This window comes from Bos taurus, chromosome 11 (genome assembly GCF_002263795.3).
Source record: "Bos taurus isolate L1 Dominette 01449 registration number 42190680 breed Hereford chromosome 11, ARS-UCD2.0, whole genome shotgun sequence".
Classification (NCBI taxonomy): Eukaryota; Metazoa; Chordata; class Mammalia; order Artiodactyla; family Bovidae; genus Bos; species Bos taurus.
The window spans coordinates 79074716-79097075 of record NC_037338.1 but is presented as its reverse complement, the minus strand read 5'-3'; the positions used below and the strand labels follow the sequence as shown (position 1 = coordinate 79097075).

Sequence of the window (22360 nt, the reverse complement as noted above, 5' to 3'; positions counted from 1 at the left end):
CAGAGAGGATTTCCTAACTCCAGGCATTCCTGGATGAATGGATGGATAGATAGAGGTGGATACTAAAAGGAATGAAAAAAAAACTTGGCATCTGTGAGCTAGAAGGCCACAATATCAAAGGAAGGAGAATTCTAGGAGTCAGTGGGAGTAGCCATTCCATGCCCCCATCAAAGAAGAAGGACGAAAACAGAAAATAGAGGGCAGGATAGAACAGGGCAAACCTTAGTGAGTTGGCCATATCAAATGAATTAGCACAGGCTTTTGGAGGAGTCCAATGCCTACAGTCACATTCCTAGGAACATGCGAAGCACAACACCTTAATTACACACCAGCATATAGACTGCATGTTTGATGAACATACTTTGCAAATTCCTGGAGCCTTAGACCAGAGGCAATATGCCTAGGTTAGGGAGAGGCCAACTCTGAGCCTGCTGCCCTGCAGCTGTAATAACCACTCTCATCTGCATCTTTAACTACATCCAGTTAGTTCAGAAGATTCAGGCAGAGAGTAAAATGCAGCATCCACATTACCAGGAGCATCACAGATCAGCTGTGGGCTGGAGAGTAGCCAAGCCCATGCTATTTGATTTTTTACATGTCTGTAATTCCTTTTTTGATGCTGTGGAAACTCAAAGCTTACTATTTTAACATTTATGACCAAAGATAATTGGCAACTTTACATCACCTCTGTGATGACTTTTTTCTCAAACCATGTCTGATTAAGACATTGTTTAGGTCATGGTGTCTCAAACTGTGGGTCATGAACCATTAATTTGTCGTGAAATCAATTTAGATGGTTCACAACCAGCATATTTTTACCAAAATAGAAGAGAGTAGATGAGAATAGAAAATCAAAGTGTATCACATGTAGTAAGGGTAAGTACTATTTCATTATTTCAAACACATGTTTCAGTTGTACATAAAATGTACATCTCTACATACATAAGTGTATAATGAGGTCCAATGTAAAATGTAGGGTCATGGCCAAAAAAGCAGAAGCTATACTCTAGGTTTCACTTAGCTATATAAATATGCTATGAATAATGTATAGATACATCTTAAAATAACTTCAGAATTCATGTAGAATTTATTCATGTCAGTGTAGAGCTGTCAGAAATAATAACCATCAAAGTAGTACACAACAGGTGTGGCAATCTGGAACATTCGGTATTAAGGCTGGGATCCTGACATTCCCATTGGGCCATAAGTCTAGAGAACTAGGTTGTGATTTCTTTTCTTTTGCTTTCAGGATAGCTTTAGGAAATTCCCCCTCCATTTTCTGGACCTCGGATTCCTTATCCCTCTCCAGCCTGAGAGACTTGGGTTACTTGCTTCTGAGAAGCCCGCCATGGAACTCATGGAGTCTACTAGAGATTGCATAAAATGCTCAAGAACTTCAAAATCAAATAAACCAGACTCACATCCCAGCTGGCACCTGCCAGTGAATAACACTGCCAATTTCCTTAATCAGAAAAGGGTAATAATGATGTATCCTCAGTGAGCAGGTGGACTAGAGCTGTTCATGAAAAGCTCAAGGCATAGGAGAGGACCTCCATAACCATGGCCGTGGTTACGATGCTCTACTCTGCCTCTCCATGTCTCTACCTATGTCTGTGCACCTTTAACCATGGCCCAGCAGCCTCTCCTCAATATCCCTCTAGTTTCACCTTAAAGGGTCCCTTTCTTTTTGTGGTGGGCGTTTCTCACAAATGCCCATCAGCAGCATTCCTAGTTTCCACGACCGCAGTCTCTCCAGATCTCAGAAGCATGCCCTCCTGTCTAAAGCCCTTGACTGCTTACAACTCAGCCCTCCTCTCCTTCCCCTCATCACTACTTTCTTCTCATGCTGCATCTTCTATTTCACAGCTTCTCCAGCCTTATGGAGGGTCCATATTTGAACCCTAGATCAGTCCTAAGCCCACCAGAGAAGGTTACTCTTTACCCCACCAGCTAAATGCCAGGTCAGTGCCTTCCTTTATGTCTGCCAATGCTGCATCAGAGGTAGCAGAAAATGCTCTCAAATTGCCCTCTAAAAGATATTTATATGATGCATGCTAGGTCACCTTACTCATGTCCAACTCTTTGCAACCCCATGGACTATAGCCCACCAGGTTCCTCTGTCCATGCAATTCTCCAGGCAAGAATATTGGAGTGGGTTGCCATGCCCTCCTCCAGATGATCTTCCCAATCCAGGGATCAAACTCACAGCTCCTGCAGTTTGTGCATTGCAAGTAGATTAGTTATTGCTGAGCCACCGGGGAAACACACACACACACACATATATATAAATGTTAGAACAGAAGTAGCAAGGACACATGAAGCGAAATAATAAATTGCGTGACATATGACCCAAGCCTTCATTTTTTTATCTATGACAATATAAACATCATACAAGTTCCCTCAAACAGAAAAGAGAACTGTGTAGCAATATCTCAGGCGATGTAACAGTGGTGACGGGGCGGCATGAACACTTAATCCTTCTCTGCTCCTAACCACGCCCCTCATCCTCACCCCTCTGCCCCTCACTGGCCTGGGACATCATCTCAGGGAGAGAGCTCCACGAGGTGTGGAGGGGCTTAGTATACTTGGATCCTCCCCATGTTCTCTGGCTTATCAGAGTTCTTCTAGAACCTTCTAAGCTGGCTCTCCCCAGTGACATGGCTGACAAGACCACCATGGATCTCAGGGAAATGAGGCTGCGGAGTCACTGGGGCCTGGGCTCCTCCCTTCCTCCCTCAGTCTTCTCAGTTACAGGCCCTGTATGACTGATGGGCCTCGGCATGGAGCCACAGCAGGCTGGATTCCTGAAAGGCCCACTGCATTCTGAACTGCAGCCTGTGGGATCCTGCAGCCAGAACCTGGTTTGGGGGACAGGGGTCGGGGAGGAGGGTAGCTCCTACTAATCCAGGTTCATTTTCCATCACAAAAAGTCCCAGATTTCCTCTGCTGTGCCAAGGCCCTGGCACACTGCTCTCTTCCTTTGGCTACACGTCCCAGGTCTCCAGCCATGGTGCCTGCCCTGTGGATGGCAGGAGGCCCAAACTGAGAGTAGGATCTCCACTAGGAGTGGTACAGCCTTGCCAGAGCCCAAAGTCCCCTGAGCCCCTGGCCGGTGGACTCCACCCTGTCCTAGAAAGGGGCATCAGGGGCAGTAGGGAGGGAGACGTGGGGTAGAGGACAAAGTTGTGAGCTAAAACCAGAAAGGAAAGATGGGCTGGAAAAAAAATTGTTTGGTAAGCAGGTAATGACCTGCTTGCAGGAAACGTGGGGATGAATGGAAGTTGTGTGTGGGTAGAAGGGGGAAATGGCACTCCACTCCAGTGTTCTTGCCTGGAGAATCCCAGGGACTGGGGAGCCTGGTGGGCTGCCATCTATGGGGTCGCACAGAGTCGGACACACTGAAGTGACTTAGCAGAAGGGGGAAACTTTCTCTGGCCTCAGCCTTAAGAGGCAATAATTGTGTGGACAGAGAATCCTGACCTTGACTCTCAGCTAAGCAGTCCATCTGCTTTCTGGGGGGAACTGGACCAATCCAGCAGGAAGATGCCATCTGCCCCAAACGCCTGGTCCTTTCTCTGCCCCTTGTCTGCCTGCCTCTGCACAGAAATCCCATCTCACTGAAACCTCTGGTGTGTGTGCTGTGCTCACTCATGTCCAACTCTTTGCGACCCCATGGACTGTAGCCCACCCACCTCCTCTGTCCATGGGAGTCTCCAGGCAAGAATACAGGAGTTGGTTGCCATTTCCTCCTCCAGGGGATCATCCCAACCCAAGAATCGAACACACATCTCCTGTGTTTCCTGCCTTGCAGGCAGATACTTTACAGCTGAGCCACCAGGGAAGCTCAAAAACCCTAGAAGGTGGGGCAAATGGGTTTGTTGGATCAGCTATAGTCCCATAGCAAGATCCCCGAGAGAAGGTCACAGCCCAAGCTGTTGCAGCTAGCGATAGCACATCCACGGGCTGCTGGTGGGGGCTATGGGCAGACTCGAAGCCTGTCTTCAGGGGTGGGGAGACTCCAGAAAACAATCAGAGACCCTGAGCACAAAGCAATTCTACCTCACAACTGTGCCTTTCTGTAGCTCTGTCTCAGAGAGTCCTGTCCCTAAGGGAACAAGTAAGAAACAAAGGACAACAAAGAAGGAATGGCAGAAGGGAGGAAGGGCCTCCAGCTGCTGTGCTCCAGGCTAAACACAAAATCTCAGGGGGAAGCTCAGAGGCAAAGCTATGATGATCAGTCGATCATCAGCACATTACTCCAGCTGAGGGACCAGCCAGCCTCCGACCTCCTCCGTCCTCAGCCACAGTGGATACCTCTGCACCAGGAAGTCAGTCCTTGCAATGGGCAGCAATTGACCACACCATCATAGCCACCCACTGATCCTAGTTCCACCCACTGGAACCACAGGCAGAGGCAGTCACAAGATGGCCCCTGAGACAATGGAGATGCTTTTCTGCAACTTCTGGATTCTCCAGGCTACACTCACCTGAGATCCTTCGCCCACCTGGCCCTAGCCATGATTTCAGGAGACCTTACTATTCCACCAGAGATATCTGAAAGAGTTCTAAAAGGGTACAGTCCCCCACTACCGACCTCTACTCTGTCCCAAGTACAGGCTTGCTGCTGCTGCTGCTGCTGCTAAGTCGCTTCAGTCGTGTCCGACTCTGTGCTACCCCATAGATGGCAGCTCACCAGGCTCCCCCGTCCCTGGGATTCTCCAGGCAAGAACACTGGAGTGGGTTGCCATTTCCTTCTCCAATGCATGAAAGCGAAAAGTGAAAGTGAAGTCGCTCAGTCGTGTCCAACTCCTAGAGATCCCATGGACTGCAGCCTACCAGGCTCCTCCGTCCATGGAATTTTCCAGGCAAGAGTACTGGAGTGGGGTGCCATCGCCTTCTCCTAGCTCCCCCCAAACAGACAAAGTGCTCACTAAATTTGCTTGGCGTAGGGGTGAGTGGATATTTTAGTGACTTCTTTCCTGAAAAGAACATTGATACTTATGATTCATGAAATAACTGCACACTTACTCACAAACACATCGCCCTTGCAAAGGAGAAGAGGAGGTAAAACAAGAGATCATTACTGCCTGTCCCCAGAAAAGACACAGCAGGAGAGAAAAAAAAATGTTAAATGTTTGTAAAAGCCAAATAAATGTTTGGGGCTGTTTCATTCTCATTCACACCCAAGCCCTTTTGCTGATGGATGGAGGTTACAGGAACTCTCCCAGATGCGGGGGTCAGTCCTCATTCAAACAGCCACTACCGCCAAGACCATCTCTGGACAGTGAAAAAGATAAATGACCCCGCCCCCACCCACAGATGACATCACCTAGGCAACACCGAAACCAGGCAAGGAGCACAGGCTTTGCTTCCAGGCCAGGTGGTACAAGTGGTAAAGAATCCACCTGCCAAAGCAAGCGACATGGGTTCAGTCCTCAGGTTGGAAAGATCCCCTGGAGGAGGAAACAGCAACCCACCGCAATATTCTTGCCTGGAGAATCCCATGGACGGAGGAGTCTAGCAGGCTACAGTCCATGGGGTGGCAAAGAGTCTGATACAACTGAGTATCAGAGCTCAACACAGCGAGACATACTAGGGCAGGGTCCCTTCCTCTGGGTTCATGTCTCCTGTGCTGCATGGGTAGAAGGGAAGGGGTATGTCTGTGCTCCAGCAGCTGAGGTCAGTGATCACACAACGAGGTGGAAAAAAGGCAGGGGCAGATTTCCCTGACAGTCTAGTTGTTAAGACATAGGCTTTCACTGCCGTTGGGCCCAGGTTCAATTCCTGGTCAGGGAATTAAGATTCCACAAGCTACGTGGTGCATCAAAAGAAAAAAGAAAAAAAAAAACAGGGGCAGCCGATAGGGCTAAATATCACCCACTTTTCTGAGGTAGAGTCTGGATGAACTTGGCAGCTACCAGCCTGCTAGTCTGCAAGGTCTGATGAGCGGGAGCATGATTCCAATAGAAACAATAGAACAAGACCCAAGACCCAGGTCTAGACATTCCCTCCACCTGGGCAGCTGCCTGCACAGCTTTGTGCCCCAACTCATCTGGAAGGAAGCAAGGACTGCAAGAAAACAGACCCTTCCCCGGGGGTGGGGTGACCATCGGCTCCTGGGATGGGGGTGGGGGGGAACCCCTTGCAGCCAGCTGAAGCATCATATCACTTCCCCTGGCACAAGCAGAGGCCAGAAGGGGCACCGGGCACCAGCTGACCTGAGAACAGCCTGCTTCCCAGGCCCATGTCTGGGAATTTTCTCTTTCCAAATATGAAGGAAATAAAAATAGGGAGGCAGGGAGGCCAAAATATGCTTGCAAAAACCTAAGTCTGGCTTTGACACGCCTGCTCCCACCATTTCAAGGCTAAGAATAATGGAAGGAGCTGGAACTCCTGGCTGGCTCCCAGGCAGTGAGAGCACTTGGATTCGTGAGCTCACAGTTATCTGTGCCACACCAGGCCCTCTGGAGCTAGTCAGAAGTGTCAGGAGCCTTCAGAGAAATGAATGAGTAGCTGATTAAGAAATGTGGCTGCTGACAAGCAGGAATTACCTCTAAAAAGCATTGCAAAGCGTTTCAGCGATAGAAACACAGTCCACAACCGGCCAGTCCAGAGGGCAGAGATGCCCACACAAGGCTGAGCCCTGGCAGTGGCCCAGGTGGACAGCTTCCACCCAGCTAGACCCTTGGGACAGGACCACAGGGAAACGAACCATGTTCAGCTTGTCACTTCCAACTCAACTATCTTAAACACCTGGGTTTTCCTGTGACATCTTGTCATGGGCTGAGTTGTACAACCCCCACCCCTCCCCAACTCATATGTTAAAGTCTTAACCATTAGTACCTTCCAATGCGACTGTATTTAGAGATAGAGTCTAAATACCCGAGAGTGGTAATTAATTTAAAGTGAGGTCATTAGAGTGTGCCCCAGTCCAATATGACTCACGTCCTTGTAAGGAGAGGAGATTACAGACACAGAAACATACAGAGGAAAAACCCATGTGAGGATGCAGGGGGAAGATGGCCATCTCCAAGCCAGGAAGAGTGGTCTTGGAAGAAACCAATCCTGATGACACCTGATCTTGGACTTCCAGCACCTGGAACTGTGAGAAAAGAAATTTCTGTTCTTTAAGCCACCCAGTCTGTGGCACTTTGCATGGCAGCCCAAGCAGACAAATGTACGCCCAGTCTGCTTGTTCTGTGTGTTTAATGAAAGTGAACTGATGCTTTCATTTGTTGTAAGGAAAACAGAGGGGATGTGAAAGCCGATGTCACTCATCACAAGCCCAGCCTCACGGATGTGGAAGGGACTCGGTTCTCTGGAGTCCAGGAGGACTGAAGAAAAGGGCAGATACTGATTGACAGCCCGGCCTTAGGATAAACTCTTCACATTCGTAAACCCCATGGCAACTCTGAGAAGCAGGCATTGTTATCCCCATTTCACACATGGGGAAAACAGTCCCTAAAGTTGGTCATATATATTCAGTGGCAGAAGGGAGATAAAAATCTGTGATGGTCTGACTCCAAAGATTATGCTCCTCCCTCCAACAAGAACCAATGAAATAAATTCTGGGAGGCAGGTATCCCCTCTAATGATCGAGTTCTCTAACAGTGAGAATGAATACCACTTAGCACACGTGGTAGGAAGTACCTTAATTAGAGGCATCCAGGCAGGGGATTCAGTTTCCAGTCACACGCGTCTCCTCCAACACAGCCTGGTTAGGTCACACTCTTACACACACACACACCTCCCACCGCCCTGATTCACCATGCACCCAGGAGATGGTCTGAATCACTGAGGGGGTATAACTTGAAAGTACACTCCCAAGTGGTTCCAGTCTGTGATGGCAGGGGGTATTGCTGCTGGAAATCCTCAGGGAAGGAAGTTGGGTTGGATTTTCCAAACACTCTTCTAAACCCTGAAAGCCCTCAGCTCTTGAACATCTATGGAGCTTCGACAGGACACACAGCACTTTGGCTCGGCGCCTCCAGAACATTCCCCAGAGCCGGGATCAGGGTATCCACCGGATCCTCAATGACCTCAACCTCTTCTTGCACAAACACAACACAGGTCTGGCTGAAAGGAGCAGCGGAGGGTGTCCAGAAATGCCCTGGGTAGATCGAAACCAAGGCCCCAGGAGGCTGAACTAAAAGTTTGCTGTGTTTATTCTCACTTGGTCAGATCCAGGAAGAAAAGCGGAGAAGAGTGACTGGGCTGGCAGGTCGGCAAACCCCCCCACCACGTGCCGCCCACATCTTGTTCCAGCTGAGGAGGGATAAGCCATTCTGCCACCATGACCCTGCCAAGAAGCTGATGACAAAGGCCAGGCTGATGGCTCCAGGCCCTGCAGCCCTCTGGTTCCAGCTGGGGTCACTCAGGCTCCCATGGAAGCTCAGCCTGGTCCTGGGGCAAAGGAAGGAAGGGTGGGCACCTGGCCAGCAGCACACGGGCTCAGTGCCCAGCCAGCAGGGCCACTCGTCCCCTGCTGACCCAGGGCCTGGTGCCGATGATGTGCATCGCCCTCCATCCACTTCCCTTTCCTGCTTCCTCCCTCCTCCCTCCTATTTCCTCCAAGCCTGAGGACCTTCATCCTCTCCAGTTCTCTCTAGCGCTTGCTCCAGGGAAAGGAGACTCAAGTCTGGACTGGAAGCCCCCTTGGCAGAGAAATTTCACTATAGGTCTCAGCTGTAACTTCTGCAAGCTATAACTTTCCTGACCCGCCAAGACTGGGTTTCAGGCTATTCTGCTGCGTCCCAAAAACCTTCTCTCTCTCTTTAGTCACTAAGTCATGTCCAACTCTTGTGACCCCATGGACCGTATAGCCTGCCAGGCTCCTCTGTCCATGGGATTCTCCAGGCAAGAATATTGGAGCGGGTTGCCATTTCCTTTTCTGGGTAAGATGTATGGCATTGCCTTGAATTATCCATTTACTTACCCTCTGCCCTACCAGAATATAAGTACCTTGAGGGTTGGAACTGTCTTTTTTCACCCTTGTATTCCTAACACCTGGCATAAGAGAGAAACTCGAGCAGCATTGGTTGAATCAGTGGATGGAGACAGATGGAAATTCTAAGGGATACGGAAGACCTCTCCACCCAAGACAAAACCCATCCTCATTAAGTTCTACCTCAGAGGGCCTTTGGGAATGTTCAGGAAGATACTGATGGATGATCTTGATAGGAGGGATTTTATCCAAGGATCAGAAAGATGCCCTCCCCAGCCTACAGAGGGGAGGGAGGACAGAGCAGCTTCGGGGTCTCCTGCCTGGCAGGGAAAAGCCAGCAGCTCCAGGCACCTGATGACGAGAGAGGAAAATGAACACAAGAGGAGATGGTTAGCACTAGTTCGTGTACTCCAACACATTAAAACATCGGAGCTTCGAGCAGAAAAAGGTTTACTGCAGGGCCAGGAGACGAGTGGTTCATGCCCTAAAAAAAAAAAAAAAAAAAAAAAAAAACAAGCTCCCAGAAGGGTTTCAGCAAATCACCTGGTGGTGGGAGGTGGGGGGTTCCAGGGTAGGTGGTCAGCTTATACATGGATTCTCCTACTTGCTGATGGTGAGGTAGCAGGGTGATGTTAGAGCTTAATATTATCAGTCCCTAGGCTCCAGGAGGCCTGGGGTTATGTGCTCATGGTCATCGATTAGCTAACATCTTTCATTTGGTGGGAGGTTTTCACATCTGCAAAGCAACTCAGGATATTTGCATCAAATATTACTATCTGGGTATTTCAGAGAGGGCCTAAAGCAAAATATATGGGGAGGGTCCCATGGTGTCCGGCTCCTTTAGGATGGAGGCAGGAAGGTGAGTCACATAAGCCCAAGGATGGGGAAAGACCCAGAGCCAGCCCCCTGACCCCAGGCTCCACCCAGACGAAGATCTCAGGCGCACAAATGAATGTTGACTGAGGATATTTGTAGCGATATCATATTTGTCTTTTCTCTGTCTGACTTACTATACTCAGTATGACAATCTCGAGGTCCATCCATGTTGCTGGAAATGGCATTATTTCATTCTTTTTATGGCTGAGTGATATTCTACTGTATATGCATGCCACATCTTTATCCATTCATCTGTCGATGGACATATAGGTGGCTACCATGTCTTGGCTACTTGGCTATTGTAAATAGCCCTGCAGTGAACACTGTGCTGTATGTATTTTTTTAAATAATAATTTTCTCCAGATATATGCCCAGTAGTGGGATCGCTGTTTCATATGGTAGCTTCCTCTTTAGTTTTTTAAGGAATCTCAATACTATTCTCCATGTGGGCTTTCCCTGGTGGCTCAGTGGTAAAGAACTCACCTGCCAACGCAGGAGACACGGATTTGATCCCTGATCGGAGAAGATGCCACATGCCATGGAGAACCTAAGCCCATGTGCCACAACAATTGAGCCTGTGCTCTAGAGCCAGGGGGCCACAACTACTGAAGCCTGTACAGCCTAGAGCCTGTGCTTCACAGCAAGAGATGCCGCCACAATGAGAAGCCCACACACCACAACCAGAGAGCTAAAGAGTAGCCCCTGCTCACCACAAATGAATAAAAGCCAATGCAGCAATGAAGACCCAGCACAGCCAAAAATAAATAAATAAAATTATTTTTTAAAATAACTAAAATATAAAGCTTTTTACCTTCTTCTGTGGGATTCCCTGGTAGCTCGGTTGGTAAAGAATCCACCTGCAATGCAGGAGACCCTGGTTCAATTCCTGGGTCGGGAAGATCCACTGGAGAAGGGATAGGCTGCCCACTCCAGTATTCTGGCCTGGAGAATTCCGTGGACTGAATAGTCCATGGGGTTGCAAAGAGTCAGACACAACTGAGAGACTTTCACTTCTTCACTTTCTTTTGCAGTTACTTTCTTGACCTGTTATGGTGTCTTGTTTTGTTTTTTAAAGAACTTAATTTTTTTTATTATAGTCTTTGATTTACAGGGGAAAAAAATGGTGAAGATGATACAGAGTTCCCAGTTTTCCTTATTATTAACATCTATGCTGCTGCTGCTATTGCTGCTAAGTCGCTTCAGTCGTGTCTGACTCTGTGCGACCCCATAGACGGCAGGCCACCAGGCTCCCCCATCCCTGGGATTCTCCAGGCAAGAACACTGGAGTGGGTTGCCATTTCCTTCTCCAATGCATGAAAGTGAAAAGTGAAAGTGAAGTCGCTCAGTCGTGCCCGACTCTTAGTGACCCCATGGACTGCAGCCCACCAGGGTCCTCCGTCCATGGAATTTTCCAGGCAAGAGTACTGGAGTGGAGTGCCATTGCCTTCTCCACATCTTATGCTACCATGGTGCAATTGATACAAGTAATGAATCAATATTGATAACTATTGTTGACTAAAGTTCACACCAGATTCAAATTTTCTTAGTTTTTACCTAATGACTTTTTCTAGGCTAGGGTCCTATCCACGACACCACAACACCTTTATTCATCATATTTCCTTAGGCAACACTTGCTGTAACTATTTCTCAGACTTGCCTCGTTTGGATGTCCTTGACAGTTTTGAGGAGTGTTGGTCAGGTATTTGATAAAATTCCCTCTATTGTGATTTGTTCGATGTTTTTCTATTAATTAGACTAGGGCCATGGGTTGTTGAAAGGAAGATTGTAGAGGTAAAATGTCATTTCATCGCATCATCTGAAAGGGGCATGCTATGCACAAGACTTATATCACGGTTGATGTGGACCTTGATCACCTGGCTGATGCTGTGCTTGTCAGATTTCTCCACTGAGAAGTGACTCTACGTTCTCCCCCTTTCCGTGCTTTACTCTCTAGAGGGAAGTCACACATACAGCCCACACTTACCGGGTGTAGAGGAAGGTACCACCTCCATCAGGGTGGAGTATCTACGTAAATTATTTGGAATTCTTCTGTGCAGAAGGTTTGTCTGTTCTTCCCTATTTCAAAAATATATCTATTTACCTATTTGGTTGCATCAGGTCTTAGCTGCAGCTCTTAAATCTTTGTTGCACCATGCAGGATCTTCCGCCATGACACATGGACTCTCCAGTTGCCATCTGCAGGCTCAGTTGCTTCAAGGCATGGGGATCCCAGTCCCCTAGTCAGGGATCTAACCCACATCCCCTGCATTGCAAAGCCAACTCTCAACCACTGGACCTCCAGGGAGGTCTCTGCCCATTTATTTTTATATTCAGTCATGTATTTATATCAGCAAGAGCTCATCAATACTTATTTTATACTTGGTTTATAATCCAACACTGCTTTAGTTTCTTGCTCAGATTGTTTCTTTCCATTAACTCCCGTGCTCCTTTGATACACTAAACAATGCTCTCCTGCACCCTGGCTCCCTTTCCATCTGTGTATATTGACAAGAATAGATGGGACACTTGACACAGAGACTGAGCCACAGGGATTGAAACCCTGGCTCTTTCAGCTATATGTTCTCTGCAAGTCACCTTGTCTCTGAGGCCTCAGTTCTTCATCTATAAAATGGGCATCCTGACACTCCCCCCAGAGAGCTGCTGTGATGTTCATGGACGCACTTAGCACAGCTCCCTCCTCACAGGAAGTTTTCCGTAAATGGGCTGCATTATCACTGAGAGCTTGACTCTCTGAAACCGGCCCTGAGTTCCAAGAAAACCAGAGAAAAAACCTCTTTCGCTAAGTCTTAGAGGGCAGCTTGGGCAATCTCTGCATCCATTATGCCAGAAAAGATTCCCAGGTGAAAATGACCTTAACAACATCTATATCTCAATAAAGGTTCTTTCCAAATATTCACATCATAAATGAACTGTCTAGAGAACAGCTCACTGAAGCCACTTAATTCTGCAGATTTTTCTGCTACCAGGCCAGGATGACCTGCAGTGGCCTACAGACTGGGCAGATGTCTGTGCACGACGATTCTGGACCAAGAAACTGGTTGAACAGCACACCCTTTGCAAACAAAAGGGTGTTCCTTGGCCTCCACCAGCCTCCACTGCTTTCTTGTAGCTCCCTGGAAATACAGGCTCTGAGAATAGTGAATTCCTGTCCATGGAAGGACTCTGGGTCAAGGTCAGGTGTCATCTCCAGGCCCGTATACCTACCTAGACCTTCTGAAGATGGTGCCAACACTGCCTTCCCAAATTGACTCCACACACTGGGCAGCCTCCTTCCAACCCAAATTGTTCCTGAAATATATTTTAGAGTTTCAGTAGCCATGGGCCAACCTCATCTCAAGACTGTAGATAGTTAAGACTTCTCTGTGATCTTCATAGAAAGCATTCCCATTATTTATTGTTGTGTAAAAAAAAAAAAAACTTTGTGACATGAAACATTTATTATTACTACTACTATTATTATTGTTGCTTCTCCTACTACTGTTATTATCTCTTATGGCTTGGGAGGATGGCAGGCTCAGCTCAGTGGTTCTGTCCCACAGTTATAGTAAGAGCGGGGCTGGAGCTGGAGAGGAAAGCCTTCCTCACTCGGATGTCTGGCGACTGATGCCAGGGCTATTGGCCAAAACACCTACAGCCTCTTCCCCTGGGCTGGGCTTCCCCACAGCTAATGTCCTAAAAGAGGAAGAACCAATCTGAACCTGTATCAACCTTTAGGACCCAGTCTTAGAAGCTCAGAGAACCACTCACCCACACTCTGCTTGCTGAAACAGTTGCAAACCCCAGCCAGGTTCAGGGAAGGAGAACAAAGATTCTGCCTCTTAATGATGGGCCGTGCGGTCACACTGCAAACAGAACACGTGGATGGGAGAGACCATCACAAGCATCTTTTGAAATACACCCTGCCACAACTATAAACATTCTGCTGTAATAATTCACAGCCTTCAATGTGCAAAATGCCCTTATGCTCTCCCCCAGGGCACCCGGATCTCACTCCATTATGGCAGCAGCTTAACTTCCAGGAACTTTTCATCTAAACCAGGCCCAAACACCAGTGAGGTCCCATGGTATGGGTCTTCTTCTATGGGGTCTCCACTAAAGACCCAGACCCAGAGTGACACATTATCTGCCTCTTACATACCCAACATATAATGATGGGACAAGCCCAAGATAACTGCTGTGAGCACTACTGTTCAAAAAAGGGGAAACAGGAAACAGGCCAAAGTAACTGGATCAGAGCAATTTCTCAGCTACATGTACAAATGATCTGAAATGCAAAAATGTGCATTTATTCCTACAAGTTGTCTTTCTCATTCTAACCTCAAATTATTAGCCCTTGGCCCTGGGAAGTGCTAAATGGAAGAGAGATGAGCCTCTGGAGAGGGTGAAGGAAGAAGTGGAGTATCGTCTTGGCTCCCGTTGGGGGTACTCGGCTCCCCACGGTCATGGAGCTCTATCAGCTGGCCCGTCCTCATGACCACGCCCTCCTGGCCCAACCCTCTGGCAAATGACCACACAGCACTAGTCTCATGTCTTCTCAAAATAAACCGGGATATAGAAGTCACTTTGATCCAGTGTTGGTGCCAAGCAGGGAACACATGAGTGTAAGGCTGTCAGCAGCCATCTGCTGCATCCCAGGGGGAAGCCATCTGTAGAACAAAGCCAGTGGCAGCAGGGCACAGAGCCAAGGACTTGAGTGAACAGAGCCCCAATGATGCCACGTGAGCCAGACCTCTACCCCAGGGCCTTCAACCAATAATAAACTCCCTGCTTTGCTTAAGATATTTGGGGTTAGATTTTTATCACTTGCATCTTAAAGCATCCTAATTCACATCCATTTCCTCCCCAAGTTCTCTGTTTTCAGCTAAGGCCTGACCTCCCATGGGCCCTCTTCATCCTTCTGTAAGAAGGGGGATCCCGTGAAGTGTATACTCCATTCTCTAGTCATGGGGCATTCTCTGGCCTTTCTCCTCCAGTTTTTTCAAGCTCTGGAAATAACTGGAAGGTAACCATAGCTCACACAGGACACCTATCTCCACCCAAACTCAAGCCTGCCCTGCCACCAACATTGACTGTTGACAGTGAACAATCCCCCAAGTGTACACACACTGCAGAGGAAAGTACTAAGATGGTCTCACAAGACAGTTGCATATTTGGTGTAGACACCCCTCCAACTCTCACCACCCCCCACCCCCACCCCCGCCCAGACTCTGCCCCCACCAGGACCAGCCACTCTCCCAGGGCTCTGCCTGTCAGCTTCTCTTCTATATGACTTGGAAGCTGCTAGTGTCAACACATGAGCAGGAAATGGCTCTTTAATCACTGCAAAGTCCCTCTTGATTGCAAAGATTAGGTCAACCTTTGGCCTCGGCCTCTGGGTTGCTATGCGTAGGGCCAAATGAATTTTGTTTGGTGACAAATTTAGAAATCAGTGACAGGGAGTCTAGAGGGCTCTTTGCCTGTGGGTCATGGCCCCGCAGGGGCACCAAGAGCCCATGCGTGGACACCAGTGGTACTGGGTCCCTTGGTTCCAGCAGTAGGCCTGGACTTCCTCCAGGCTTGGCCAACCACCTGAGCTTGGTTTGGTTTTGAGTGAAGAAACAGTGTGAAGGTTTAGAGGAGGAAGATCCCTTTGAGTGAGTCATCTGGCTACAAAAATGCACCTGGCTCTAGAATTTTCCACAATTCCAAAGTGGTTGAGCCTGGAGGCCCCACTGCCTGAGTTTTAGAGACAATAGAAAATGTTTCAGCTGCTGAGGCCCTCCGTACCCAGTGCCCCTGCATGGACACCCTATACTTTAGACTCCAGAGAAAAAGGGCCTAAAAATGGATCCTTCTGTTACAATTTTGCAACTAGATTTAATGTGGAACAGAGAAGAAGAGTTGGGTGACATAACTGATGTACAAATCCTAATGTTAGCATATTGGAATAAACCTGTGCCAAGGTGTAAATTTATGAACCAAAAGGGAAAACTAAGAACCTGTCCAGCTTAATCGTAATGAAAAGGATGAAATATTTAACTAAGGCTGTGATCAAGACCGTGCGATGTCACAGACAGGCATGCCAAGCACATGAGCACTTCGTCTTGATCACATGCACACCCCCTCTTGATCACAGGTGCACCCCCTTCTAATTATATTATACCCCTTTCAAAATAACTGGGATTATGTATGAGAGCAATTAGCAATGCTGAACAGCAGCTTGTTCAGATTCCAAGACTTCCAGGCCTATGTAGAACCGAGGGCCTTGGATAATGGAGGTCTGGGAAAGAATGATGGGGCCGGAGGGACAAGGAAGGTCAACTGTGCCGGATGCAGCAAAAAAGTTTGACTCATAAGCCATTTGGGGACCTGCCCTCTGATGCCCACCAAACTCCATGGCTCTCCCATTCTGCACTTTGACCCCAGAGAAGGTTACACATAAGGTATGACCCAGGGGAGCGGCAAGATATTTCTTTCTGATCCTGAATATATGTCATTCATTTGCATGGACATTTGCATGGACATGCCAGTGGGCTACAGGTTACAGCAAGGTTGGGATTCACTATGGCCATACCACCTCCCAGCATGTAGCTGTAACTCCATCCCCTCCCTTCCACCCAAGAAAGCTACTGTCCATGTCAGCCGATTAGCTACTGCGGTTAATAAGCTACCTATGGCTCAGCTCATGATAGTTTTGGATGCCCAAGATAGCAGACCTCACTATTTGAGTGGCCAATTCAACCAATCAATGGCATCAGCCTATGTCACATATCCACTCCCGAAAGACCTCTCCTCCAGTGCTCTCTTCCTTGGTGGTGCATCCTCGGCCTTTGAGCGTGAACCTGAAAAACACTGGATCCTCATTTATTGGAAAGCCTGTTCCCAGCCAACACCCAACAGATTCTCTGATGCACCATGACGTGGGGTTAACAATTACCCCAATTCTCTCCAGATACATTCATTTATTTGATGAGCCTACTATGTACCAGACACTCTTCTAGTAGTGACTGGAACAAAGATCCTTGTCCTCAGGGAGCTTACATTCCAGTAGAGAATGTAAACCTAATAAATAAAATAGACACTAAAAATAAACCTAATAAATATGCGCAATAGAACAGTACGTTATAAGTTATTAAGTGTTGGGGGGAAAAAGACAAAAGGGGCAGGTGAGAGGGTTAGTTTGCAGAACTGAACATGGTGGTCAGGTTTTGCTTTGTTTGTTTGAGCACGTACTTGAAGAAAGTGAAGAGATTTAGCCAAGGGGACAGAGAGGGAACAGTATTCTAGGCAAAAAGCAGAGCCAGAAGGAAGCCCTGAGGAAGAACATACATGGTACCTGTAAGGAGCTGCAGGGGCCACTGTGACTGGGACGGAAGAGCCAGAGGAAGGTCAATGGAGAGGAGACTGGAGGGGAACAAATTGTTCCAACCAGAGGGGACATGTCCCACTCGAGACCTGAGACGCAGGACCTGGCATAAGTCAGGCAGAGCCCCAAGAGCTTCTGCAGATTCAAGGCCTGCTCCAGGTAGACCTCCTGCCTTCGGTTTCCACCTGCCTCGGTCCGCAAATCCAGGACCCAGCCACCACACCACAGAACAGGCTTCTCTCTCTACCCCCAACCCCCACAGAAGCCATCCCACCCTCACTCCTCAGCCCCTGGCCCTGCGAAAAGCAGGAAGGCTGAGGGCCGGGAAGAACCAAACGACAAAACTCACCCTGTCAAAGTCCTTCCCTTCAACCCGGTCCCAGAAACCTCAGAGGACAGCTCCAAGCTCCTGGGATCTCCCAATCAAAAGCTGGCACCCACAGAGCAGGGGCCAGCCAGGCCCGGGAGGTGGAGTTCTCACTTCCCAAGCCATCAGGACCCAGCGGCCATCAGGCCAGGCTCCGCACGGCCAATCAGACAGAAGGCAGGTCGACACCGGGACCGCCAAGGGCACTGGGGCTGCAGGAGGCGTCTGAGGCAATGCTCCCCAAGTGCTCAGGCGTAATTGAATCAGCCTTCTCCAAGACGGAAAGAGTGCATTACCAAGCCCCTGATGTGCCAAGAGCTCCTTGGACCCATCTCCTTCCCAAGCCTCACCCTCTGTGCACTCAGCCCCGTTACAGCTAAATGGCTCTATTTATTGCCATCCAAGTTTTTTGCTTGGCAGGGCCCCGTGGTGGCTGACCTAAACCAAGAGTGACAAGTGGCTACACGCAGCCTGCAGGCGCCCAGCTAGCTGCCATGTTTTAGCATCCTCTCTCTCTTCTCTTTCTCACACACAAACATCTTCCATGCCCTGGGCAAATCAGAGTGCTGAAATCACTCTCAGAGCAAGAGGACTAGTGGAAGAGGCTTCGATGAGTCACTGGGACAATGGCAGAGTCACTGGGTCTCCCTGCACCTCAGCTCCCCTTCTTATAAAAGGATAGGATCCAAAAGTCACCATTGGAAGGGCTGCTACAGCTCTGAGTTACAGAGACAGTTCAGTGCTTTGAGAACAAGAGGAGACTTTGAACCGCAGGGAAGATTTGGAGGCCTGAATCTGAATTGCTTCTCAGAGATTGCTGCAAGCAATAAGAGGGGTTGAGAAAGAGAAACCCTCCCTAGAATTACCCTTTGGCTCAGACTCCCAGTGTATGCAGAGTATGGGACTAAAATGAAGTTCTGATATTGGGTTTGGAAATCGAATGGCACCTTCATTCACTGGGGTCAACTTCAGCCAAGCTGCTGCTGCTGCTGCTGCTGCTGCTAAGTCGCTTCAGTCATGTCCGACTCTGTGTGACCCCATAGACGGCAGCCCACCAGCCTCCTCCATCCCTGGGAGCCAAGCTAGGGACTTGGAACTCTGATCATTAGGAGCACAGCTGTGGGTAGAGAGAGTGAAACCAAGGAGTCTCCTCTCAGTGGCAGAAGGCTGATGGGAAGGGTTGCTGAAGTAGGGAGACTGGTTTGGGCCTCCAACATCTCTGAAGTAGGAAAAGAGGGAGGAGGGACTGACATTGGGTGAGAAGGATGAAGATTTTTATTTTGTACATGTCTAGTTTAGATCGGAAATCAGGAAAGAGGTCATGGTGGAGATACACATTTGGGAGATATTTGCAAAGAAAGATAGAGGAGGGAATAGAATAAATAAAGGAGAAAAAAAATTTAGAGGGCATATGGGAATATACTGGTTGTTGCATAAGAGTTGAGAGATGAGAGAAGGCTGAGTAGGCAAGAAATTAGGTGAAGAAGAGGCATCCAGAGTGGTAGGAAGAGCCAGAGTGATACTGACTAGGGCAGTCATGGGCACTGGTCATCAGACTCCCTTCCAGGAGTCCCAGGGGACAGGGGTTCCTGACCCCTCTTTGTAGCTAGCGGGCATGTAGGACTGTATTTAGGCAATGAGCAGTAAGTGAAAGCAATCTGTCATGTTGAGCTGGAAATTTATAGCTGGTGTGAGACACCTGAGGGTTCCCTTTCCTCTGCTGGAGTGACCACATTTCCAGTAGAGGCTGGGCCTTGGATGACAGGACATGCAGCAGAATCAGAGGTCATCAGGGGTGAGAAACCAGCCTCTTTGATTGGGATTATAGGAAACCACAGCATGGCCTGGCCTTTTCTGATGGACACACCCGTGGAGGAATTTCTAGAAGGAAGATGATGGCCAGCATTGCTGAATGGAACAAGAGTGAGGAGACCAAGAAAAGTTGTTGAGTTTGGCAAACAAGTGGATGTCAGCGACCCTCACGCTTGGGTTGCAGGCTCAAGAACCAGACTACAAGGCGTTAAGGAATGAAGTCTTGAAGGCAGAGGATGGAGACTTAAATATATGGGGGAATGTCCGAAAATAAATGGGGTAGCATTAGGGCCAGCTGGGTAGAGGAAAGGCTTAAGTTTTTGTTCCTAAGAGAAGCCAGTGAAGAAGCAAAAGAATAATATGAATGATGGTCTGATTTGCCCAAGCTCATTACTTCTCTGTCTGGTCAGGAAGCAGAAGAAGCAAGAAACTAGACCCCCTGCCTCTGCAATGGTTTCCTTTCCTGGCTACACATTCACTCCAGGAGCTGACCGAGGGTCCAAGGGACTGAGCTGAAATTGGCAGGGATGGGGGAGCACAGAACAAGGAAGGATGCTCTTAAAAAGATCCTGGTAGTAGAAGGATGGAGGCAAGATGGAGGAAATTGATGGAAAGATGATCATCTTGAGAAAACTGGGAAGTTGCAGAGCCCCTAAGGATTAACCTCCAGGACATAAGTTCCTACGTCTATAAAACGGGGCTAACCCTTGTGGCACAGGGTCACGGGGAACATAAGAGAGGATGATGCAGGCATACCAATCACCTCACAAACTGCAGGGCTCCATACGCATGGGATGGAATTGAGAAATGGAATACTTCTTGCCACACGAGGAAACGAAGAATGTCACAGTCGTCAGCAATTGCAGCCACCATGGAAGGTGAGCTGGTAAGCCCTGATGAATCTCAGGAAGCAAAGAATACTTGCCCCCTAGCAGCCATCAGACTACAGCCACTCCCTATAGAGAGCAGGGAGGAAGCTCAGGATGTGAAAAGCCCTGGATTCTGGCCCCAGATAGCTGAGGTGCATATCAAAGGCATGATTTCAGTGAGCCCAGACTCTCCAATCTTCCCATACTCAGAAAAAGCACTAAATTCCTTTACTTGGGATATCTGGCTTTCTTTAGTTAACAATAATCTTTTGATGTTCAGACTACCTGCCCTTTGTTGCAAAACTGCTATAACACCAGGCTCCTCCCCACCCCCACTTCCTCACAGCTATTCTCTCCTGTTACTTGAGATGCTGCCTCCTGGGCTTAACTCCTAAAAATTTCCACCGAATAAAATATAACTCTCAACTTTTAGACTGCTTGTATTTTTTGAGTCAAAACAGTCATGGCTGGAAGCCACTGTTTGAGATATCTTTACCCAGAGAATCATCACCTCTGGTTGCTGCCAATGAGACTGAACTCCCAAATCAGCCACCATGGCTTGCCAAAGAGACAACCTCAGGTCTACACCAGCTATACACAGAGTTCTTGCACACTCCAGGGTGGGCAGAGGTGGAAGACCCCAGCTTCATCTGCAGCCTCACTTCATGATCCTGGGCTAAGTCAGCTCACCTTTGTAAACCTCAGTTCCTGGTACATCAGATGGGGAAAAGGGGACCAGACAACTTCTGAGAGGCTTCCCAGCCCTAACATTGTAAGATACAGTGAATCAATTAGCCTTCTGTTTGTACTTCTTAGATAAATAAAGCATAAAACTATTTGTAATCAATTAAACCTAAAACAGTTACTGTATTATCAAGTAGATGAATAGACACAAAAAAATAACAAAAGAACTAATAACTGTCAAGTGATATTTTAGATCTTTAATCCCTTTCACTCGGTTCTCAGCCCGATGACACACTTACTTTGGCCACATTAAAACCCCTTTACTGCCAACAAAGGCTCCAGCTGGGCCAGCCAGCCAGCGACGTGCCCTCTCACTGGCCAGCTCAGAGCCCCCCTGCCCCATGTCTGCCTCTAACAAATGGGCTCCAGCTGTCAGATGCCTGCACCAGGCGGTGCACACGTGTCCAAGCCCGCCTGTGATTGCAACCCACTCCAAGACGGAGAGAGTGTGTCACTGGTGCAAAACACATAAAATTAGCACTTGGGTCTGTGTTCACCCTGAACTTCATCATTGTTACCAAAGACACATGCTGAAATGCAGAAAGAAGAATCCTAAACTCTGGCCTGCTTCAGCTCTTAGTCCAGTCCCTGTCAATCACACAGCATAAAGTCAATCCTGAGATACCCTGGGGAGGCTGATACCCAGGAAACCTTCGCCTAACCTCTCCCATCAGTGTGTGAGCCAATCAACCTCTCTCTCTCACACGTATACACACACTCACACCTACTTCAGTAATGGCTACCAGGAGGTGTTGGCCATGGCTCCTAGAGCTGACCCACTGCCTGGGTTTGATTTTTCCTCCTTTCTCAGTGGCCTGAATGGAGTCAGACAAGCTTGAAGACATGGCCATAAATTAGCCGATGCCTGTGATAATAGAACCAGTTTCTACTGAAGGTAGCACCCAGGCCCCACTGCCTATTGAGGGCCAGCTTGGCTTCCGTGGCCTTGTGCAGGCAAGAAGCGTCTATCCTCAGACAGCCGTAGCTCATTTGCACATCCAGCTCAAGTAGGCCATGGCCTTCTGGGAAAAGTAGAATTCCAGGCTGAGCACACCCCACCACCCGGAGCCTGACCCGTTTCCTTGCAGTTGGCAGCTGTGTGACACCACTGGCGTTGAGGTGAGCCTCACTGAATCCTTGGCAAGGGGCGGGGGTGGGTGGTGGGAACAAGGGAGGTCTGGGGGCAGGCAGGGCTCCCTGAGAAGTCACTAGGCCTGAGGCCGCCCTGCCTGTCCTCGTAGGTACACTCCTCACCAGCTGCCCTGGGAGGCTGGGGCCAAGAGGCTCTAGCTGCATTTACTGAAAAGGTGCAGGGCCAGCAGCATCCAAGCGCTTCTTATTCAAGCAGTGCCGAAGCCATGCACTAGGGCTCAAGAGTCCTG

The 22360-nt window shown here is 48.5% G+C and overlaps 1 long non-coding RNA gene across 1 annotated transcript; it reads right to left on the bottom strand.

Moving 5' to 3' along the window:
• Positions 1 to 8848: 8848 nt before the first annotated feature.
• Positions 8849 to 17969, bottom strand: LOC104973438 (uncharacterized). The gene is made up of 5 exons (XR_001501385.3): positions 17536 to 17969; positions 13589 to 13683; positions 13046 to 13129; positions 10632 to 10677; positions 8849 to 9295 (listed from the first exon to the last, which is right to left on the bottom strand). It is a non-coding gene; the product is annotated as an uncharacterized lncRNA (long non-coding RNA).
• Between the last annotated feature and the right edge of the window lie 4391 nt (positions 17970 to 22360).